At 48.7% G+C, this 23,289-nt stretch overlaps 1 protein-coding gene across 2 annotated transcripts in view; it reads left to right on the forward strand.

Annotated features, from left to right (window-relative positions):
* Nucleotides 1-23,289, forward strand: part of LOC120391689 (ceramide synthase 2-like) — a 141,981-nt gene that overhangs the window by 3,039 nt on the left and 115,653 nt on the right. The window contains exon 1 of one of the 2 annotated variants that reach the window (XM_039515648.1): nt 12,202-12,311. The exons of the other annotated variant lie outside the window; for it this stretch is intronic. The gene's annotated coding sequence lies outside the window, so the exon portion shown is untranslated. Of the gene's footprint in view, nt 1-12,201; nt 12,312-23,289 lie in introns of those variants that run through there. 2 annotated transcript variants of the gene reach the window in all.

Genomic DNA, 23,289 nt, shown 5'->3' on the forward strand with positions numbered 1-23,289 from the left:
ATCTTCTAAAAATGTTAAAATGTATTACTGGCACGCAAAACCTTTAATTAGAGTGAATAAATGAAGACTCAGCACACCACTTCTGAAAGGTTGCTGACCCCTGTTTTAGGGTATTAGACCAGTATGTTGGTGTGAGTGATCTCGCCAGCATGGAAAATAAATCTCTTCCAGATGAATGGTAGATTAGGTGTAGGTAATAATACTCAGCATGAATAAATGTCATTATAAACTATTTAACCCATGCTGAATCTGATGGTGGCTATTGTAGATAGATGTCTGTATTTCTTTGCTACCATTTACCCTCTTCCAAATTCTGTTCCACCTTGATTTTGAAAAACAGTTCAGGAAAAATATCAAGTATCAGAGGGGTAGCCGTGTTAGTCTGGATCTGTAAAAGCAGCAAAGAGTCCTGTAGCACCTTATAGACTAACAGATGTATTGGAGCATTAGCTTTCATGGGTGAATACCCACTTCGTTAGATGCATGCATCCGACGAAGTGGGTATTCACCCACAAAAGCTCATGCTCCAATACATCTGTTAGTCTATAAGGTGCCACAGGACTCTTTGCTGCTTTTTCAGGAATAATAGTAATTATTATTAGTAATGTGGGTGGTATCCTTCCTGAGTCAGTACTGACCCAATGCCCCAGCATGGCATTTGGAGGCATTGTGCAGCTGGAAGTGCTGGTTTCAGAAAAATGTACACCCATGCCTTAACCACTTGTGACCTTTAAAGATCCCCTAGCATTTTCATAAGAGCAGAGATGTTAGCCCTAGTGTCCTGGCCAAATTTCAACTCAAGTAATTATTGCTTTCTGCCACCCTACATCAACTCTGCACTATCTTGGCTTCCTGTCATAACCTTTGGGTCGTGTTGATATGTATTGTGAGGCAGCTGTTCCATTTTGTCTCAGAGGCGGCTGCACATCAGCAGTGGGGACGAAGTAATCCCTGTGAGTAGATTGCATTGGGCTTTGGGATCTCTAGGGTAGGACTTCACAGCAATTGCTCAGTTGCCTATTTGTCAAATATCTAGGATTTGGCACACCATCCCCAAAATTACAGCATATCCTCTTTGAGCAGAACATGGATTTTCTGAGAATTTACAATAAAATCTATTAATTAGTTTCAGCTAAAATCAATTTTTAAATGAGTCCTTTCAGTCTATCAGTCTAATGAGTCCTGAGTCTATCAGATCTCAGTAACAGAATAATACAGATTCTTCAAACTTTCCATATTGTCAACACTCATTGAAATCTCATGCATAGGCTACATTTGAAGAAGTAAGGCTGTATTAGGCTAAATTATTTGGGACTAACATATTGTGACATACGGTACCCCATGTCACCCCCTGTAGCCACATATTCACCACCGTTATATGATTATGACATGTTTTGTACAAAATATGCCTTGTGAGGTATCACTGGAAAGATTGCCCTGTTGAAATCTGTGTCATCATGGTAAATGGAGTTATGATATTTTGCAACATGTTTGTCACTGAAGCATATTGTGAGTCTGGGAAATGCCCCACAGAGAGGCTCAAGAAACTGCAAACACAGAGGCCTTACACGATAAACTAAACAAAAGGTGCAAGCAAGAATGTGCAATTAAGAACATAAGAACGGCCGTACCGGGTCAGACCAAAGGTCCTTCTAGCCCAGTATCTGTCTACCGACAGTGGCCAATGCCAGGTGCCCCAGAGGGAGTGAACCTAACAGGCAATGATCAAGTGATCTCTCTCCTGCCATCCATCTCCATCCTCTGACAAACAGAGGCTAGGGACACCATTCTTACCCATCCTGGCTAATAGCCATTTATGGACTTAGCCACCATTAATTTATCCAGTCCCCTTTTAAACATTGTTATAGTCCTAGCCTTCACAACCTCCTCAGGTAAGGAGTTCCACAAGTTGACTGTGTGCTGCGTGAAGAAGAACTTCCTTTTATTTCTTTTAAACCTGCTGCCTATTAATTTCATTTGGTGACCCCTAGTTCTTGTATTATGGGAATAAGTAAATAACTTTTCCTTATCCACTTTCTCAACATCACTCATGATTTTATATACCTCTATCATATCCCCCCTTAGTCTTCTCTTTTCCAAGCTGAAGAGTCCTAGCCTCTTTAATCTTTCCTAGTATGGGACCCTCTCTAAACCCCTAATCATTTTAGTTGCCCTTTTCTGAACCTTTTCTAGTGCTAGAATATATTTTTTGAGGTGAGGAGACCACATCTGTACACAGTATTTGAGATGTGGGCGTACCATGGATTTATATAAGGACAATAATATATTCTCAGTCTTGTTTTCTATCCCCTTTTTAATGATTCCTAACATCCTGTTTGCTTTTTTGACCGCCTCTGCACACTGCGTGGACATCTTCAGAGAACTATCCACGATGACTCCAAGATCTTTTTCCTGACTCGTTGTAGCTAAATTAGCCCCCATCATGTTGTATGTATAGTTGGGATTATTTTTTCCAATGTGCATTACTTTACATTTATCCACATTAAATTTCATTTGCCATTTTGTTGCCCAATCACTTAGTTTTGTGAGATCTTTTTGAAGTTCTTCACAATCTGCTTTGGTCTTAACTATCTTGAGTAGTTTAGTATCATCTGCAAACTTTGCCACCTCACTGTTTACCCCTTTCTCCAGATCATTTATGAATAAATTGAATAGGATTGGTCCTAGGACTGACCCTTGGGGAACACCACTAGTTACCCCTCTCCATTCTGAGAATTTACCATTAATTCCTACCCTTTGTTCCCTGTCCTTTAACCAGTTCTCAATCCATGAAAGGACCTTCCCTTTTATCCCATGACAGCTTAATTTACGTAAGAGCCTTTGGTGAGGGACCTTGTCAAAGGCTTTCTGAAAATCTAAGTACACTATGTCCACCGGATCCCCCTTGTCCACATGTTTGTTGACCCCTTCAAAGAACTCTAATAGATTAGTAAGACACGATTTCCCTTTACAGAAACCATGTATTACAGAAATTCATATGGAGAATGGCTGTCTGGGCACATAGGCAATGGGACTGCCTAACCTCATGACATAGCCAAAATTATTATGACACTTGGTTGTATTTGTGAGACAAAGTTGAAAAACCTGTTGAAATTGTTTGGTTAGCTTTATGCATAAATTGCAGTTTATAACATTTTTACATAATATTTTTCTAACTATATTTAAAAGTGCAAACAAGGTTATAAAACCCAAACAAGAAATTGACATTTTGTTAATATTATCTTTACCCTAATGTTGAGGTTTCCCCTCCTTATATATATTTATATCTGAGACCTTTTTGAGCTTTGAAAAAAATGGTATTAATAACATTATTATGGTTACTTGCATCCGACGAAGTGGGTATTCACCCACGAAAGCTCATGCTGCAAAACGTCTGTTAGTCTATAAGGTGCCACAGGATTCTTTGCTATTATTATGGTTATACCCCAACCATAGTATTAAAACAGGGTGGTACGACTTATATTTTTAATAGATGGTATAAAATTGACTTTTGTTGCAACAAAATAAGAATAATAAAAAAAATACTTACATGAGACACACAGCATGCAACACAGGATAACATACATGACAAACTTACAATTAAAATGGTGCTGAAATTTTATTTATAACTACAAAATAAGGCAAACAAAAATAAAAATAAACAAAAGGGTTTTAATTTAAAACGTTTACTAAAATGGATAAAAATTTATATTATTTGCCAAATTTGTTGTATTAATTTAGTAACTTTAGGCATTTTTATTACTTTATATTACACTTTATTTTAAAATTTTGCTGTGTGGTAATAAGGAAAGCCCATGTTTGAAATATTAGTTAGTGGTTAGGATTAGAAGCATTTTTGTTGCTTGGGAACCATATTTTAGAAGGTTAGGAGTAATCAGAAAGCTGCGTGTTCGAATCACTTCGGGGTCACCAATGTGGTTAGATTTTGATAGATGTTTGGCTGCGCGCGTGTGTTCCCCTATGTGCCGCTCCAGCCCTGTGCAGACAGCTGGCACAGCAAACCTTAAGCAAACCGCCCGGTGACCACAAAATCCTTTAAGGGACAAAGGCAGCCAGCCAGGTTCCTTGTTGACGAAGCAAGGTACTAGTATTTCACAAACTTTATCAAACCACTAATACATGAATGGCCCTAACAAGGAACCTGCTCAGTGAACGGCAGGACTTTCCGTTCCTCCCTAGGCCAGACAAAGATACGTCCTTTAAAATACATTTTTATACCCCAATACAAACAAGTTAGTACTGCCCCTTTAACATAGTTACTGCCCCCTATCATGGCTAGTTATTACCTATTACCTTGTACATGTTGGTTTAATTCAAACATTTTTATTATGTACAGTTATCCTAACCTGATCTTTTAGGAGGGTCAGTGTGTTCCTGTTATCCTTGGGGAATGTCTTTGTATCATCCTTGATATTGGGATGTTTTGGTACCACTTGATTCCGCGATGTGTTTGCGTGAGTACTCTGGGACTAGCACTTCTTAGAAATGTGCATTTTTGCAATATTAGTCCTGTTCTTGCCAGAGTCTGTGAGCATGTTTTGCCTTATACCAGGCTTCTACTACAAGGGCTTATGATTTAGGCTACATTGCACATCACCTCGATAATTTGGTGCACATAACAAAGTTCATTCCGCACATGGATGGAAAAACTTAGAGGGAACATTGCTCCTGGCCCGCTCTGGCTTCCAGCTTGGCCAGGGGCGTGGCTTCAGGGGGAAGGGGTGGGGCCATGGAGGGGATGGGATCCATGGGAGGGCCAGGGGCCAGGGCTGGTTCTCATGTCCGTCAAACCATTTTCAAAACTGGCCCAATTTTTGTTTCCTCTAGTCTGGTTTAAAAACTCCAACTTCAGATACCTACTGAGCAAGGCCTGATTTTCAGACTCTAAGCTCCAGCTGCAGCTACAAGTGCTCAGCATCTCTGATTAACAGGTCTAATTTCGCTCCAGTTCAGTACCCAAAAGCTGAGGCAACCAAATTCAAAGGCCACTTTTGAAATGTAGAGACCTTAATCCTTTCTAACTGCGCTGGGGGATCCCTTTGTCAGCTCACAAAAGTAAGAGCTGTGCTGTGAACTGACACACAAGAAGTTAAACCAGGGGTCTCAAACATGCGGCCCGCGGGCCGCATGCGGCCCTCGGAGCTCTTCCCTGCGGCCCGCGGAGCTCCCCCAGTTACTTCCTGTTGCCGCCAAACTCCCCTCACCCCCTGTCCCCCTCCCCGAGTTATTTTCTGTGCCTAAGCTCCCCGCGCGCTGGTCCCCAATGCTGACTCCACTCCTCCGCTATGCCGGCTTCCGGCATCACCTGCTGCCGCAGGGTCCTAGCGCCCCCCTGCACTAGGGCCAGGGCAGGCTGCCCTTCCCCTGCCCTTCTGCCCTAGTCCTGAGACTCTCCAATGCCCCGAGCCTCTCCAATGCCTCAAACCCCTCACCCTCAGCCCCACAGCCCTCACCCCTGCACCCCCTCCTATCCCCAAACTCCGTCCCAAAGCCTGCACCCCCACCCCCTGCCGCAGCCTGGAGTCTGCACCGAGCACAGAGCCTGCACTCCAGACCCCCTCCCCGACCCAAACTCCAGCCCAGGGCCTGTACTCCAGACCCCCTCCCCCACCCAAACTCCCTCCCAGAGCCTTAGGCAGTAAATCTAAGTGCGTGTTTTGTCCTTTGAGTGAGGTGCATTACTGAGTGTACAAATTCACTACACGAAACACTTGTTGGTGGCGCTTAGCACTTTCCAGGAGGGAGGGGGGAGGAGCGGGGAGCTGCACGCTTAGGGGAGGAGGTGGAGAAGAGACAGGGCAGGGGCGGGGCCTCATGGAAGGGGTGGATTGGGGGTGGGGCCAGGAGCAGCAAGGGGGCGTGCACTAGTCCTCCTGCGGCCCTCTGGGTCATTTGAGTTTGAGACCCCTGAGTTAAACGCTTTTATTTCTCCTTCTCAGTTCAGCCATAAAGAGCCTCTTTCTGTCCCTTTTCCTGAAAGGTGAGATGCCCTAGGTCTTAGTGCCAAGACTGTTTTCTTTGGGCTGTAATGGATTCATTGTCCTTCCCATAGCACCTGAGGGACATGTCTGCATTAACTACATTGGTCAATGCTGGATTCTCTTTCTAACCTTTCAGTCTATAGCTGGGAAAAATCCCTTTTTCCTTATCATCTGAGTAGAACAATATAAACCTTTGCAGGAAGTTTCGCCCCCAGTGAGGAGCTAAGCAGGATTTCAGAGCCTAGCACTCACTGCAGCACCTCTGATTATCAGAATAATGTGATCATTGCCAAAGCTTCAGTTGCTGACACTCCAGCACCCCCTGAGTACTGGAAAGGGTGGCCAGAGTGCAACGTGAGGCAGAGGCAATGAAAATGACTTTATCTTTAAAAACCCATTACTGCAGAATAGCAGAGAGCAGGGCTCAGCAGCCCCAGGGCTTACTTCCGGTTTACGTCATATTCCAAAAGCTCATGATTCAGGGTTTCAGCTGGCTAACTGCAGAGAACAAAAAGGGGTCCTACCTCTGCCCCCTGCCAACAGGGGGCGCCATTTCAGATAGGGGGCAACTTTAACCAGGATCCCAGGAGCTACTTAGACCCTGAAAACTCTAGGTTTTTTTGCAGATAATGGGGGAGGGAATGCAACCAAAAATTATAACTCAAAGGGCTCAGCTTAAAAAGATTGAAAATGGCTCAGGGTGCAGGGAGAGGGTAGCTAGGGGCTGTGTGCAGGGTGGGGGTAGCTTAGGGCACAGGGCGGGGGGAGCTATGGGCTGTGTGCAGAGGGGGGTAGTTCAGGGGGAGCTAAGGGCTGTGTGCAGGGTGGGGGTAGCTTAGGGCACAGGGAGGGGGAGCTAGGGGCTGTATGCAGGGTGGGGGTAGCTTAGGGCACAGGGAGGGGGGAGCTAGGGGCTGTGTGCAGAGGGGGGTAGTTCAGGGGGAGCTAGGGGCTGTGTGCAGGGTGGGGGTAGCTTAGGGCACAGGCAGGGGGAGCTAGGGGCTGTGTGCAGGGTGGGGGTAGCTTAGGGCACAGGCAGGGGGAGCTATGGGCTGTAGGCAGGGTGGGGGTAGCTTAGGGTACAGGGAGGGGCTGTATCTGATGGAGTGCTGCTGTTGTGGGACCTATCCCCACTCAGTTCCTAGTTGGCACAGTGCGGGACAGGTAGCTCCAGAGGGTAAGGGCCAGGGTTGCCAGGCGTCTGGTTTTCGACCAGAATGCCTGGTTGAAAAGGGACCCTGGCGGCTCCGGTTAGCACTGCTGTCCTGGCCATTAAAAGTACAGAAGCAGCTGCCAGGTCTCTGCAGCCCCTACTTGCATGGATGTCCAGGGAGGCTCCATGCGCTGCCCCCGTCCCGAGTGACGGCTCCACAGCTCCCATTGGCCTTGGGGTAGGGGCAGGGCAGGGTGCAGAGCAGGGGTGTTCATTTTTGTGCAATTAGAAAGTTGGCAACCCTAGCAAGGGCTGGGGTGAGGGGCGTGCTGCCAAAGACCCGGAGCTCCTTCCGCGCCGGGTCTTCGGCGGCAGTTCAGCGGCGGGTCCTTCACTCGCTCCGAGACCCACCGCAGAAGTGCCCAGAAGACCTGGAGCAGAAGGACCCCACCGCTGAAGACCCCAGGCCCCCTGAATCCTCTGGGCGGCCCTGGGTCAGACTGGCTGTGACCTTGGGGCGTTCGCCTTCTTCTGCAGCGTGCGGGTGCAGCTCACTTGCCAGGAGTGTCTGGGTCTCTCTCACTTCATCATTTCCCTGCTGTCCCATGTGGCCCAGAGTTCAAGGGGTTACTAGGGTGTCTAATACAAACTGTCCCATGTTCCCTTTGTAACAGCGGGTGTCTGAACTGTGGTGATGTTAGAACAAGAATCCCAAACCCAGTGATTCTGTGGGCTGCCCCTGAACATTTTGCTGCGGCTTCTCTCTATAGCAGGGACTGCCCCCTTTCCATTTGCAGTCACACATGTGGCACCTATAGCAGGTGCTTACATGGGAATTTAACATTGGGAAGGTATTGATGTATTTTAGCTGCCTGTAGTGTGAGAAGCGGTTTGTTCTTGTTGTGAAAGAAATTATTCACACTTTGTCATTTTGCCTTTCATTTCATCTCCACCCCCATGGTCTGGTCTTGTCCCCCTCAATTTCTGCACCACTGCACGTGTTCTTCTGTCACCTGCTCCCCCTCTCCTCCACTCCCTCTGCACTTGCTGGAAACAAGAGACAGCGACAGCACCAGCACCATGTAACCTGTCAGCTCTTTGTGAATCCCTAGCGAGGGCTCTTCAGGTCAGCCACTAGTTGGAGACCAATGTATTATCTGCATAACCTGAATTTATCAGTTCAGTGCTTTGGCTTTAGTGACAGTAACATTCTTGGCATCTATTTCTGGAATAGTTACTTTGTAACTGTGCAACTTACTGACAGCTCCCTTAACAATACAGTCATTTATGGTCTTGGATTGATTATATAAATGTAGCACTAGCTGGGCGGTGACCTTGATATTCCACACAGGGGATTCCATCTTAGCAAAGGTTCTGTGTAGTGTAATACTGGAGACATGCACAGTACAGTACAGCATGCTCTGGTACCGCAGTACAAAGAAGCTTTGGCTAAATTGGCCAGCACCTTTGTGTGCAATATCAGCCATTGAAAAAGCTTATCTTGGAGTTGAGGAACATGGTCTTAGACACTGGCCCATAAAATATAACAACAGAATTTGTTCAGCATTTGAAAACAATAAATAAAGCTTCTCCCAGGCTAAGTTCCTGGTTGATACATTACTGAGTTCAAATACATAAGTTTAAGCCCGGGTGTTTTTCTTTTGCTTATTCATAAATAAATAGTAATAATAGTTAATAATAAATAAATAGTTTCCTTTTTTGGTATTTATCTTCAAAGTTCTGGCAGACTCATACTTACAGTATGATGGACTTAATGGCCTACATTTTAAAGCGACAGCTGACTTCAGGTGCCTCAATTCTGGGATCCCTATGTTGAAACACCTGAGAAGAGGGGGTGCTCAGCACTCTTGAAACTCAGACCCCTTCAGGGTGCCTGAAGATGGGCACCAGAGAACACCAGTTACTTAAAACTTTAAGGCCAGTGCTCTTTGCTGTGTTCTCTCATGGTGTAAGGAGTGATTCTGTGTTCAGCCCCAACTTACAGTATTGTTTTTCATAGAACAGAGAAGGTTGCTCCCCCTGTACACTATTACAGGGCCAAGTACCCAGAGTGGCTTTGATGGTTTGTTCTTTCAGGTTTTTGCTCAGCCCTATGACACTGTCTCTGAGTGCAGGGCCGGCTTTAGGAAGTGCGGGGCCCAATTTGAACAGTTTTGACGGGGCCCCGGCAGGGATGACTTAAAAAACAACAACAACGTGGGGCTTGTACTCACCCGGCGGCAGGGGCGGCTCCAGGCCCCAGCACAGCAAGCGCGTGCTTGGGGCAGCATGCCGCGGGGGCTGCTCTGCCGGTCGTTGGGAGGGTGGCAGGCAAGGTGCCTTCGGCGGCATGCCTTCGGAGGGTCTGCTGGTCCCGCAGTTCCACCGGAGCCGCGGGACCGGCGAGCGGCAGAGCGCCCCCCGCGGCATGACGCCGTGCTTGGGGCGGTGAAATGTCTAGCGCCGCCCCTGCCGGGTGGTGCTCCGAGTCTTCGATAGCACTTTGGCGGCAGGTCGTTCACTCACTCTAGGTCTTCGGCGGCACTGAAGGAGCCGCTGTCGAAGTGCTGCTGAAGACCCGGAGCGGGCGAAGTACCCGCTGCTGAAGTGCCACCGAAGACCCGGAGCGCCGCCAGGTGAGTAAAAATTAAAAAGGCGCCTCTAGCCAGGGAAGGGATTCTCACTGGGCACGGGGCCCTCTTAGGCGCGGGGCCCGATTCGGGGCAATTGGTGGAATAGGCCTAAAGCCGGCCCTGCCCCAGAGTATCCATGGGGCTTGTGGAAGATGAGGTGGAGTCACCACCAAGGATGGTGTACAGCTCCTTAGAGAAGCAGCATGTCTTTGGCGCCACACCTGAGTGACGGTTGGCCTCCCTTGCCTTCTGGTATGCCTGCCTCAGCTCCTTGATCTTAGCATGGCATTGCTGCATGTCCCTTTCACGCCCCTTCTCCTGCAATCAGCCCATAGGTATCAAAGTTCCTATGGCTGGAGTGAAGCTGTGACTGCACAGCCTCCTCTCCCCGCAGACCCAGCAGATTCAACAGATTTGGTGTACACCACACAGGAGCATGTCTACTGCGGAAAGCTGGGAAGATACGGGTGCAAGGATGTTTCGCGCCCTAGGCGAAACTTCCACCTTGCACCCCCCCCCCCCGCCCTGTGGCAGCTCTCTGCCCCCCCGCCCTGATGCGCCCCTCCTCCCGCGGCGGCTCCCTTCAGCCTGGGGAGCCGTGTGGCAGCTCCCTGCCCCAGCTCACCTCTGCTCCGCCTCCTCCCCAAGCACGCCGTCGCCGCTCCACTTCTACTGCCTCCCAGGCTTGCAGCACCAATCAGCTGTTTGGCGCTGCAAGTCTGGGAGGGAGAGAAGCAGAGCGGGGAGCCATGCTCAGGGGAGGAGGCGGAGCAGAGGTGAGCTGGGGTGGAGAGCGGTTCCCCTGTGTGCCGCACCCCCCCCTTACTTGCTGCAGGCGGCCCACCCTGCACCCCTATGCCCCAGGTCCCTCCGCCTAAATGCCGCCACCGCCGAGGGTGGCTGAAGATTCGGCCGCCGCGGTTGCTGCCAAAGGACCTGAAATGCTGCCCCCCAAATGATAGTGCCCTAGGCGACCACCTAGGTCGCCTAATGGGTTGCACCGGCCCTGGTGATCTGTCCACACCAAGCAAACAGGAAGAGGAATTTCAAAATTTCCCAGGCCTTTAAACAGGGGAGAGGTGCATGCCTGTGTACCTTCAGGCATAGGTGCCAACTCTGTGGGCACTCTGGGGCTGGAGCACCCACAGGGAAAAAATGGTGGGCGCTGAGCACCCACCGGCAGCCCCCTATCAGCTCCCCCCCCCCAGATCAGCATCTCCCCCTCCCTCCCTGTGCCTCCCGCCCACCACGAAACAGCTGTTTCATGGTGTGCAGGAGGCTGGGAGGTAGGAGGGAAGAGCAAGGATGCGGCGCACTCAGGGGGTGGGGTGGAACTGGGCAGGAAGAGGCAGGGCAGGGGTGGGGCCTGTTGGAAGGGGTGGAGTGGAGTGGAGTGGGGGCTGGCCCTGGGTCAGAAGCGGGTTTCGAGCACCCTCCGGCTCTTTGGAAAGTCGGCGCCTGTGTTGAGGGCAGTCATGATGGGCATTCTGGGACAGCTCCTGGAGGCCATTTAGAGCAACATGAGCAAAGGCGCTGTGCCACACTGACCCTGCGTCCCTCTGTCAGCGTAGCAGGAGGGTAGATCGTCGGGAGGAGCATTGCAATGTGCACATCTCCACTGTTCTGACTGCTGTCGACAGAACACCAGCGTAGACAAGGCCTCCGAAGAGTGGAGCTTGAGAACTAGAGTTTAATTTAAGGATGTTTACTTTGCATATTTTGACATGTGATGTTGACTATTTGTGTTTTAGTGATTATAAACTTTAATTTTTTGAATCTGAACATCTATTGTCGTTAAATAATTATTGTCTGGCCTCTATTGTTTGCCTCCCTCATAATGGATAAAATTGGAAGAAATGCTTTAAAAACACTGATATTCTCCACTGAAATAATAAAAAGTAAAAATGAAATTCTGCCACACCAAGTTATACCCCAGAGTTAGACATAGCACAGGGCCTGATGAATGGATGGGGAGACGTGAGACTTCTGGACAAGGGTTCTGCTGCCAGCAGCATCCGGGCCTGTGATTTGCTTTCAGTCGCTACCTGATCCTAGTTATGCTTCTTGTCATTTGCATATTAGACGATGACTCTATATATTTATTTTCATGAAATGATTTTTTTTTTGATTTACTAAAATGGATGTTTGGGAAGGAAATTCGGAGACCAGGCGAAAGCGGGACTGGAGGGTTAGAAAAGCACAAGGGACTGGAGGGCTGATGTGGCCGGGACGCTGGGAGAAGGACAGAGCAGGGGCCGGCTGAGACACAGGCAGCTCAGTCAGGGTGGAGGCAAGTCAGGCTCGAAGGAGGCCAGGCGGACAACGGGGCTCTGCGTCCCCGCGGCCCGGCACCTCCTGCATCATGGACACGCGGCCCGGCAGCGGGCGGGGAGCGCTCAGGGCCCGCCCGGCTCCAGCGGGGAGGCTCCGCCCGGCGCCTCGCTGGCGGCTCCGCCCCGCCTGCCCCGGGCGCGCCGAGCCGGGCAGCCGGAGCCGCTGGCGGTGGGGCTCGGCGGGGAGCAGGTGAGAGCCGCCCCAGCGCGGGGCTGGGAGGGGCAGTGTCGGGGAGAGAAAGGGGTTGGGGCAGTGTCTGGGCGGGGAGAAGGGGGCTGGGGGCAGTGTCCTTGGGGAGAAGGGGCTGGGGGCAGTGTCTGGGCGGGGAGAAGGGGCTGGGGGCAGTGTCCTTGGGGAGAAGGGGCTGGGGGCAGTGTCTGGGCGGGAGAAGGGGCTGGGGGCAGTGTCCTTGGGGAGAAGGGGGCTGGGGGCAGTGTCTGGGCGGGAGAGAAGGGGCTGGGGCGGGGCAGTGTCCTTGGGGAGAAGGGGGCTGGGGGCAGTGTCTGGGCGGGAGAAGGGGGCTGGGGCGGGGCAGTGTCCTTGGGGAGAGAAGGGGCTGGGGCGGGGCAGTGTCTGGGCGGAGAGAAGGGGGCTGGGAGGGCAGTGTCTGGGCGGAGAGAAGGGGCTGGGGGCAGTGTCTGGGCGGGGAGAAGGGGCTGGGGTCAGTGTCCCTGGCAGGGGAGGCTGGGAGCTGCCACAGTGTCCGGGGGGCTGGGAGGGGTAGTGGGGGGGGGGGGAGAAAGGGGCTGGGAGGGGATAAGCGGGGGAGGAGTTGGGGCTGGCTATGCCCTGGGGAGCTGGGTGCGTGAGCTTTGTTGGTGATGTCTGGCGGGGGGGGGGCAGCTCTGAGACCCAGGGGAGGGGCTCACGGCTAGCGGTGCCCAGAGGCGATGGGGCAAGGCTCATGTTTGACAGTACATACAGGGGAGCAGGAGGGGGGCCCTCAGGGTTGTGATGCCCAGGGAGGAGTTAATGGAGGCTGGCAGGTTCTGGGGGCGATGGGCTGCAGGGTGGTTGACAGTGCTGGGAGGCAGTGGCAGCTCAGGGCTGGCAGTGCTTATAATAACAGACATAAAAATGCAGAAGTGACACAGCACAGTAATACTGAAAATTGCTGACTTTCTCATTTATGCCATATAATTATAACATCAGTTGAAATATAAATGTTGCTTATACGCTCTAGATATTATACACTGAAAGGTCAGTACAAGTCATTGTATGAAATGTTAGTTTGTACTGACTTCGCTAGTGCTTTTTATGTGTCCTGCTGTAAAACTAGGCAAATATCTAGATGAGATCTCTACATACTCCTGGTTGAGAACCGCTTCCTTAGCCCGCTCCTGGGTCCGTTTGAAAACCCCAAACCACTTGTGCTTTAATCCTTCCCCCCAACTGCTAATGAGTCTGCCCTCCTGCGGGTAACTGAGGGCCAGTGATTTCCCTACACCCCCCCTGAATTTTCCCAACCCCCCCCAGTTTTGTGAGCTGTTTAGTGACTGTTTGGAAATCTGAATTTAAACTGAAACATTAATACACACTTTAAAAGCTTATACAGTGTATCTGAAAAAGTATAATAGATTTGAAAAGTATGAACATAGACTTACTTCCTTATACAGCTGTTTTTTATGATGTCAGTGCATTCATTTCGGTGATGTTGGCCAACCTACTAATTTCAAATGATGATTTGTAAGCAAAGTCTAAATGAGCTCTCCCTGACAGCTAGTGATGAGCTGGGGGCTAAGGCTTCAGGGCCAGATTATATTTACATTCACACCTAATCTACCTAGGGATCCAGCAAACAGACCTGTGTTGTCCAAGTGATTAGATTTTGGCTGGGGTTGGGTTACAAACCACTTGAATGTGGGGGAAGGGGGGATGAAATGTTGTTCTTATTGTATGAGTAAAGGGCAGTAGAACTGTACTGTACTCAACTGTACTCAAATCATCTGTGATGATTTGAAGGCATCAAGGTGGGGACCTGTCCCTCTCCGCTGTTTAAAGACAGAGCTGATTAGGCTCCATAGAGAGTCTTTTGTTCTGTTAAGTGACCACGGCAGCTGAAATCACTGACAATCAGGTCTAAGTGCTTAGTCCTGTTGTGGGGACAGTGTTCCTGTGGGTACAGTGTTTTTGCGTAAGAGACAGCCCAGACTGCACTAGCAGCGAGGTTCCCACACTGAGAGCTCAGCTGAAATCACTGAGCGCTGGTGGAACCTCAAGAGACCAACTCGCAGAGGTCACAGTGGTAGGTGATAGCAGAAGGTGACTGTGCAGGGCCATTGACAACAGAGCGGTGGAGTGAACGGTGGCACAACGAACAGCCGTGGCCAGAGCAAACTGTGCCTTTTTGTCCCCCACCTGGAAGGTGTACTCACGTGAAAGCACCTCTGAACTCTGAGTCTCCACTGACTAAGGACAACACCAGTGAGTGGAGTGCGGTGGAGGGAAAAGTGAGGGGCATGTTAAATAAACATTTGTTTGTTGGACTATATTTTAGTCACTTTGCTCCAGAATGCTAGATTTGTGACTGGGAATGGAAACTTATATACATATGTTTCCCAGTAGGCCAAGATTTTTAAAATGCAGTATTTGCCAAGGTTGTTATCTCACATTGTTGCTATCTTGAGAGGTCATTATGTTGGGGAGTTTCTGTACTAAACATTTTTATTATAATTAATTTTTACATAAGAATGGTCATACTGGGTCAGACCCATGGTCCATATAGCCCAGTACCCTGTCTTACAACAGTGGTCAAGGCCAGGTGCTTCAGAGGGAATGAATAGAACAGGGAATCATCAAGTGATCCATCCCCTGTTGCCCATTCCCAGCTTCTGGCAAACAGGCTAGGGACACTCAGAGCATGGCGTTGCATCCCTCTCATCCTGGCTAATAGCCACAGATGGACCTGTTCCCCAGGAATTTATCTAGTTCTTTTTAAAATCCTGTTATAGTTTTGGTCTTCACAGCATCCCCTAGCAAAGAGTTCCCTGGGTTGACTTTATATTGTGTGAAGAAATACTTCCTTTTGTTTTTTTAAAACCTGCTGCCTATTAATTTCATTGGGTGACTGCTCGTTCTTGTGTTATGTGAAGGATTAAATAAAATTTCCTTATTCACTTTCTTCGCACCAGTCAAGATTTTATAGACCTCTGTCATATCCCCATTAGTCATCTCTTTTCGAAGCTGAAAATTCCCAGTCAGTTTAATCTCTCCTCCTGTTTCATACCCCCATCATCTTAGTTGCCCATCTCTGTACCTTTTCCAATTCCAATATATATTTTTTAGGGTGGGTGACCAGATCTACACACACTATTCAAGGTGTGCACGTACCATGGATTTATATAGAGGCAATATGATATTTTCTGTCTTATTATCTATCCCTTTCTTAATGATTCCCAACATTGTTTGCTTTTGTGACTGTTGCTGCACATGGAGTGGATGTTTTCAGAGATCTAGCCACAATGACTCCAAGATCTCTTCCTTGAGTGTTAACAGCTAATTCAGATGCCATCAGTTTGTATGTATAGTTGAGATTGTTTTCCAATGTACATTACTTTGCATTTATCAACATTAAATTTAATCTGCCATTTTTGTTGCCCAGTCACCCAGTTTTCTGCCTGGGACTTAACTATCTTGAATAGTTTTGTATCATCTGCAAATTTTGCCACCTCACTGTTTGCCCATTTTTCCAGATCATTTATGAATATGTTGAATAGGACTGGTCCCAGTACTGACCCCTCAGGGATACCACTATTTATCTCTCTCCATTCTGAAAACTGATAATTTATTCCTACCCTTTGTTTCCCATCTTTTAACCAGTTACTGATCCATGAGAGGACTTTCCTCTTACCCCCTGATGGCTTACTTTTCAAAAGTCAATTTTAATTTAAATACTTTTTTTTTAATGCATATTTTTTTTTAGAAATCTAGACCTGTTATGTGTTTTGGTGTAACTTGCATTATTCTTATGTTAAATTTGCATAATCCTAACAAAACATTTACTTTATTCATATCTCTTTTATATATCTCATTGGTCCTGACACCCCCCCTGTAAATTCAAACACCCCCCCCAATTTCAATTCCTGGGGAAACCACTGCTGAGGGCTTGTCTACAGAAAAGAGTTAATGTTAAAGCAAAGTAGGTACTTTCCCGGGTGTCAGCAGGGCATACACAGGCAGACAGAGTGCTATGCATTAGTGCACTTCACAAATCACGCCCCTCCGGTAGGGCAGAAAATCTTAAAAATGTGACTTGAGTGTCCCCGATGCAATGTCTGCCTGAGGCTGCAAAGAGCTTGAGACAATTGCCCTGAAAGGCAGAGTTGCCCATGTATCTCAATGACCCCCCGCTTGGGGGTGTTCTGCCAACCCCTCCCCAGTGGAGATCTCTCTGTGCAGCAGGAGGGGAAGAGCACAGTGGGTCAGAACTGGAAGCCCCCCCCCCCCCATGTTGCTGACTCTGACTCTACAGGGGAAAAGAGGACCCCTGTTGCTTTCCCTCCTCCCTGCACCTAGGGGCTAGGGATAAAGGCCTCAAGCTTGTCTGGGATAAGAGGGGGGCTATCCTGGTGCTCCCACTGCTTTGCTGCTATACCTGCCTCTCAGGGAGGAAAGAGGGTCAGCTGCCATTTGCATGGGGGCAGGGTCATGGTGGGGCCCATGTGACTGTGTGTGCTAGGGTTCTAATTTACCTTTATCCAGACCTGGGTGCACCTAAAGGTACAGGCTGCCTTTCTCCTGCCCTGCAGCGGTGACTGCACATTCCTGTGGCTTTTCTAGTCTTCCTTCACTGGGAGAACTCCCTCACACTCCAGAGATCCCCCCAGGTCCCCCCAGGTCCTCCGTCTGGCCATGTGACCCTCAGAGTCTGACCCATTGACTCTGGTCAGCCTGCCTGAGCAAGCCCACCACCTGCAAACCTGGAGCCCCTGGAACTTTGGATGGGGTCAAAGTGAGCAAAAAAAGTGGAGCATCTCATGCTCCATTCCCTTGATCATGGCATGTACATACTTACCTGGGGAGGAGATTTCTGATTGTGGAAGGCTCTTTAATCTCACAGAATGAGAGCCAGTGCTAGAAGATGAAGTTAGCCAGATGGAAATCAAGTCTCTCTTTCTAAAAGAGCTGCTCTAGTACAACCAGAAATTATGGACTCAGTGGGGGAATCATTGGGTGAGGTTGTACGACCCACGGTATGCAGGATGTCGGAGTAGGTGATCATAATTAGAGTTTCACATAGGTCACTGTGGGGAAAAAAAGGTCACGGGTTGTGTGGATTCCCCCCCCCCCCATTTGTCTGTGACTTTTCCTTTTGTGTCCATGACTCACCCCACTCACTCAGGGCTAGGCCCAGCTCCCCATGCTAAACATTATGACCAGGTGCCTGGGGTTGTAACATCGCTCAGGTTTGGCCCAACTGCCCCTCAGTCATGATAGGGGGTGGAGGGCAGGTGAATGGTTCTGTAGTCTGCCCTAGCCACCTGTGCAACACAAAGGTAGCTGGTGATTTTCCTGCCACCACCAGAAGCTGAGAGAACACACCCAATCCAAGAGGAGCCCATTGGCTCATTTGTAATTGTCAGGAAAGTCAGCCCAACAGAAGGAAGGCCCTTAAAGCTGCTGACACAGTGCGTGTGACCTGCTGCTCAGTGGAAGATGATGGACACTCTGTCAACTCTGCAGAGAAGGACCTGTGGCACTGAGTGTCAGCTGTGTAGATGTTCAGGCTCAGGCTGGAGCCCAGCCTCTGAAACCTGATGAGAGGAGAAGGCCTTGGAGCCCACTTCCAGTCCAAGCCTGAACATTTACACTGCTGCTGTTAGTCCTGCAGCCCAAGTCAATTGACCCAGGCTCTGAGATTCAGTAACACGGGGTTCTTTGCATATAGACATACCCCGTGGGGCCTTTCTTGGGAGTGCTGCATTGTCCAGAGCTGAAACGGAAAGTGGCATGGTGTGTCTGAAACTCAGCTGAAAGGGTGATGCCTCTCCTTTGCCCAGAAGACCTGGATGTCAGTCCTGCTGAGCAGTCAGCACCGGTAGTGGCTGGGCAGTGCCAGGGCACACTAGGTATTACGGATTGATGAGGTTCTGCCTAAAGAGTGGGTTCCTTACCCTGAGTCAGGGTTTCAACCTTTTTCCATTTGCAGACCCCTAAAAAAATTTGAATGGAGGTGTGGACTCCTTTGGAAATCTCAGACATAGTCTGCGGAGCACAGGGTTGAAAACCACTGCCCTCAGTAATACTGATCTCCTGGGGAAGAACAATACTGAGGAGGTAAAGTAGGGGGAGATTTCTAGGTCTGCAGCCAGCATGGTCACTCCCAAGCAGGAAGGTGCTCCTGTGAATGCAGTATCCAGCTGCTCCAAGGGCCGTGGGCTCTAACCCACTCTGCTGTGGCTAGAGGCAGGACAAATCCACCCAAGCAGGGTTTAATTGCTGTGTGGGTTCTGCAGTCCCTCCCTCTGCCAAAGCAAGAGACTGAGTTTCTATGTTCAGATCTGACAAAGATTAATTCCCGCCCCCACCCCCCATGAGTTCTGCAGTGAGTGTCAGAGGAGCTAAGGCTGTACTTCAGCTCCAGACAGTGATAGCGCTCGTCCTTCACAACTCACTCTAGCCAGAGGAAGAAATGAGGGGAGGCCTAGCAGCCAAATGGAAACTCTCAGGGGCTGGATACGTTCTCTATTTGCAGTCCCCACAGCAGCTAGGGAACACTGTCTCTTAAGGGTAAAGCCCTTAAGCCTCTTTGTGGCTACATAGCTGAGGCACATAGACAGCTTCAAAGGATTTAAATGATGGCTTACAAAGCGGATTTTCTGGCAGAAACACATCTAAGCAAAGCCTACTTCTGCAATTGCAGGCTTCCCAGGTACAGGAAATTGCTACAGCTCTCTTTGCAAGGCCACATTATTAGTGGAGGGTAATGGTGTGTGCCCAGGCTTTTTAATTATGATCATGAGGACAGTTGTTTATTTCGTAAGGTCTCTCTGAGTGAAAAGCTTATTTGCATAGATGATAGCTGGTATGAAGCAGAGTTAGCGGTCTCAGGACTGAATATCACAGCCCCATTCCAGCTGTTAAGGGCAGTGGAACTTAGAAATATCGTAATGTCCTTCTTGTTGCTGAGAATCTCTGTGTATCCCAGATGCCACGTCTTTGATCCTAACAGTTCTTGGGCCCAAAAGGGAATTCAGAGCAAACTTGTCAGGAAGGGCTGTTTGCGGTGTCTGTCACCTGGTGGTATTTAGCAAGGCTGCTGGGCTCTGGGGTTGTCTGGCCTTTCCTATGGCCATGCTCTATTACAGAGACATTCATAAGTTCTCACTGGATGTAAGGAAAAAGGCAAACAACTGAGGAGCAAATTTGTGCCTGTGGCAGGCTGTGTGGTTAGAGCTAATGCCACAGATGAGGGACTTAAGGGTTTCAGAGCTACCCTTTCTTGTCTGATCTGCCTGTTGGAGAGATTATAGATAGATACATTGAAGCCCGGCAGTTGCACATCTTTGCTGACCAGAGCATAATGTGGCTGTGGAACTCGTCAGAGTGAATGTCTCTGTAGAGCTGTTCACAGTCTGCAGAGCTCTGAGCAGGTTACGAGCCCTCGGCGCACCATGTGCAGGTTGTGTCAAGGAGCACTGTAGAGAGAAGCAAGGAGGAGTATGGCCATAGAAACCTGGACATTTTGACAGCTGGAAACTCTGACAACTCAACAAATCCTAGGGTCAGAGAAGCCTGAAGGAAGAGCATGTGTTTGGACCCAGAGCAATCTCTAGAGCTGTCTCATTGGAGGGCTCTTTACCGGCCCGCCGAGTCATAAGACAGATTCTCCCTGAGAGCTCCATGCAGAGTTGCAGCAGGGGAAGCTGCACTCTCTGTTCCCTGGACAGGGGCATCATTTCTTTGTCTGTTTTTCCCCTTCACATTCCTCCAGAAAGTACTAGCACAGGAAGTAGTGGTCAGGCTGAGAGGATGATTCTTGACCTTCTCCTGCCACATAAGAACGGATGTACTGGGTCAGACCAAAGGTCCATCCAGCCCAGTATCCTGTCTACCGACAGTGGCCAATGCCAGGTGCCCCAGAGGAAGTGAACCTAACAGGCAATGATCAAGTGATCTCTCTCCTGCCATCCATCTCCATCCTCTGACAAACAGAGGCTAGGGACACCTTTCCTTACCCATTCTGGCCAATAGCCAGGGCCGGCTCCAAGGGTTTTGCCGCCCCAAGCAGCGCGCGCCAAAAAAAAAAAAAGCCGCAATTGCGATCTGTGGCAATTCAGCGGGAAGTCCTTCACTCCGACTGGGAGTGAGGGACCCTCCGCCGAATTGCTGCCGAATACCTGGACCTGCCACCCCTCTCCGGAGTGGCCGCCCCAAGCACCTGCTTGATAAGCTGGTGCCTGGAGCCGGCCCTGCTAATAGCCATTTATGGACTTAACCACCATGAATTTATCCAGTTCTCTTTTAAGCACTGTTATAGTCCTAGCCTTCACAACCTCCTCAGGCAAGGAGTTCCACAAGTTGACTGTGCGCTGCGTGAAGAAGAACTTCCTTTTATTTGTTTTAAACCTGCTGCCTATTAATTTCATTTGGTGACCCCTAGTTCTTATATTATGGGAACAAGTAAATAACTTTTCCTTATCCACTTTCTCCTCATCACTCATGATTTTATATAACCTCTATCATATCCCCCCTTAGTCTCCTCTTTTCCAAGCTGAAGAGTCCTAGCCTCTTTAATCTTTCCTCATATGGGACCCTCTCCAAACCCCTAATCATTTTAGTTGCCATTTTCTGAACCTTTTCTAGTGCCAGTATATCTTTTTTGAGATGAGGAGACCACATCTGTACGCAATATTCGAGATGTGGGCGTACCATGGATTTATATAAGGGCAATAAGATATTCTCAGTCTTATTCTCTATCCCCTGTCTGAACTGTGGTTTTGCTCTGTTCCTGATTGTTTACCAGGACCATGGGGAAGCCTGAGAGCAGAAGAGGTACTATATGGCCATGGATCTGCTGGTGCTTGCATGGCTGCTGATGGAGCGCGCATGTTAAAGCAGAATTTCATGAACATGCTACCAAACTCCTGCTTTAAAGTGGAAAATCAGTTATTATTTCAGAAGTTATTATTGCTTATTATTTAGTGCCTAAGCTGTGCTAAGCACCTTTGAAAACAGACAGAAGAGATGATCCCTCCCCTGAGTACCTTGCAAACTGAATTGGACATAATGTGACAAAGGAGGAACAGACAGCAGCGGGGCAGTTGGGTAGGAAAGGGGGTGCTGGGGATATGATATCAGGGAGAGCTGTCTCACAGGGAAGACTAGCATGTGGCATGAGGCAGCACTGAAAAGTATGTTTTGTTGAGGGGCGAGTAGATGTTTTATTTGGCTGGTTTCTTGTAGGCCTTGTGGCAGAAGTGGAGGAACTTGAGTGAGGAACATCTTGAGTGAGGAACTTGCTGATCAGCTCAGAGAGGTCGCTGCACGTGTAGTGGGTGGGCTGGGAGAAAGTGCCACCATGTATGTAGGAGAAGCAGATAAATGGAGCTCTACAGTGGTACCAAGAGCAGAGCGGGTGGGAGGGCAGTGTGAAAGGAGATGAGATTAGCTAAATATGGGGGTCAGAGTTGTGGGAAACTTGGACAGTGCGGACAGAAAACATACACCTGAGGTAGTGGAGAAGGTAGGGGGTCAATAGAGTAGTTCAGAGGAGTGATCTGACCAGAGCAGTAGGCAAGGAATATTGTACTGTGAGTGGGTGGAAAGGAGGGTGCATGTTGGGGGTGTTGGGGTGAGGAGGTAACAATAACCAAGGTAAGAGATCCGGGGGCCTGCAGAACAGTGTTAGCTGGCTGGACACGCACAGAAGGTCGAATCATTTTTAATAGTGAGAGTAATTAACAATTTACCAACTGTCATAGTGGATTCTCCATCATTGGCAATTTTTAAATATCTGTGGTAGTTCAAGAGGAATAATTGGGGAGAAGTTCTCTGGCCTGTGTAATAGAAGAGATCCGACTAGATGATCACAAGGGTCCCATCTGGCTTTGAAATCTCTAAATCATGGAGATGCGGTGGATGAAGTGGCAGGATCTGGTCACAGCCTGGATAAGGGGAATGAAGGAGAGAGAGGGGTCAGGGTGACTCTTAGGTTATAGCAGGAGTCGGCAACCTTTCAGAAGTACCGTGCCGAGTCTTCATTTATTCACTCTAATTTAAGGTTTCGCGTGCCAGTAATACATTTTAATGTTTTTAGAAGGTCTCTTTCTATAAGTCTATAATATATAACTAAACTATTGTTGTATGTAAAGTAAACGAGGTTTTTAAAAATGTTTAAGAAGCTTAATTTAAAATTAAATTAAAATGCAGAGCCCCTCAGACCGGTGGCCAGGACCTGGGCAGTGTGAGTGCCACTGAAGAACAGCTTGCGTGCCGCCTTCGGCACACGTGCCATAGGTTGCCTACCCTTGGGTTATAGGCTTGATGGACAGGGGAATAGCAGTGGGGTTCATAGGAACAGAAAATGATGGAGCAGGCATGGGAGAGAAGATCAGTTTGTTTTTGGCCATGTTATGTTGATGGTGAGATATCCAGAAGGAGACATCAGAGGGCAGGACAAAATTTGGAAATGAATGAAGGGAGGCTGTAGGGGAGAGGTTCATCTGTGATCTTGATTCTCTGATATGAGTGATTTCCCAGAGGGATGCACTCTAGGATGGCTTCATTGAACCACAAAGTACCAATATCGTTTAACAGAGAGGAAAAAGCATGTGTTATCTACTGTGTGCTGAATGCCCACTGCAGCATGGTTTGCAGGGATGTCCTGCACACAAATCCGTCTTCATCATGTTGCATTCACATCTGCCATCAAGCAGAGAGGGGGATTGTTTAGTGCGGCCCAGGAAGGGGAAACAGGAAGTTAGGAAAGGAAAATTAGGCTGAAGATCTGCATACGTTTCACAGCAATGTGACTCATTCAGCTGCAGATTAATCTCCCAAGGGAAGTGATGGAAGCCTTATAGCTTGAGACTTCTAAAGCTGTACTGGACAAGGCACTAAAACACATGCAGTGAAATGGCACAGAATTTGATTAATGCAAGTTGAGGTTGCCAGGTGATAAGTATCAGAGGGGGAGCCATGTTAGTCTGGATCTGTAAAAGCAGTA

The sequence above is a fragment of the Mauremys reevesii genome, linkage group 26 (assembly GCF_016161935.1).
Source record: "Mauremys reevesii isolate NIE-2019 linkage group 26, ASM1616193v1, whole genome shotgun sequence".
NCBI lineage: Eukaryota > Metazoa > Chordata > Testudines > Geoemydidae > Mauremys > Mauremys reevesii.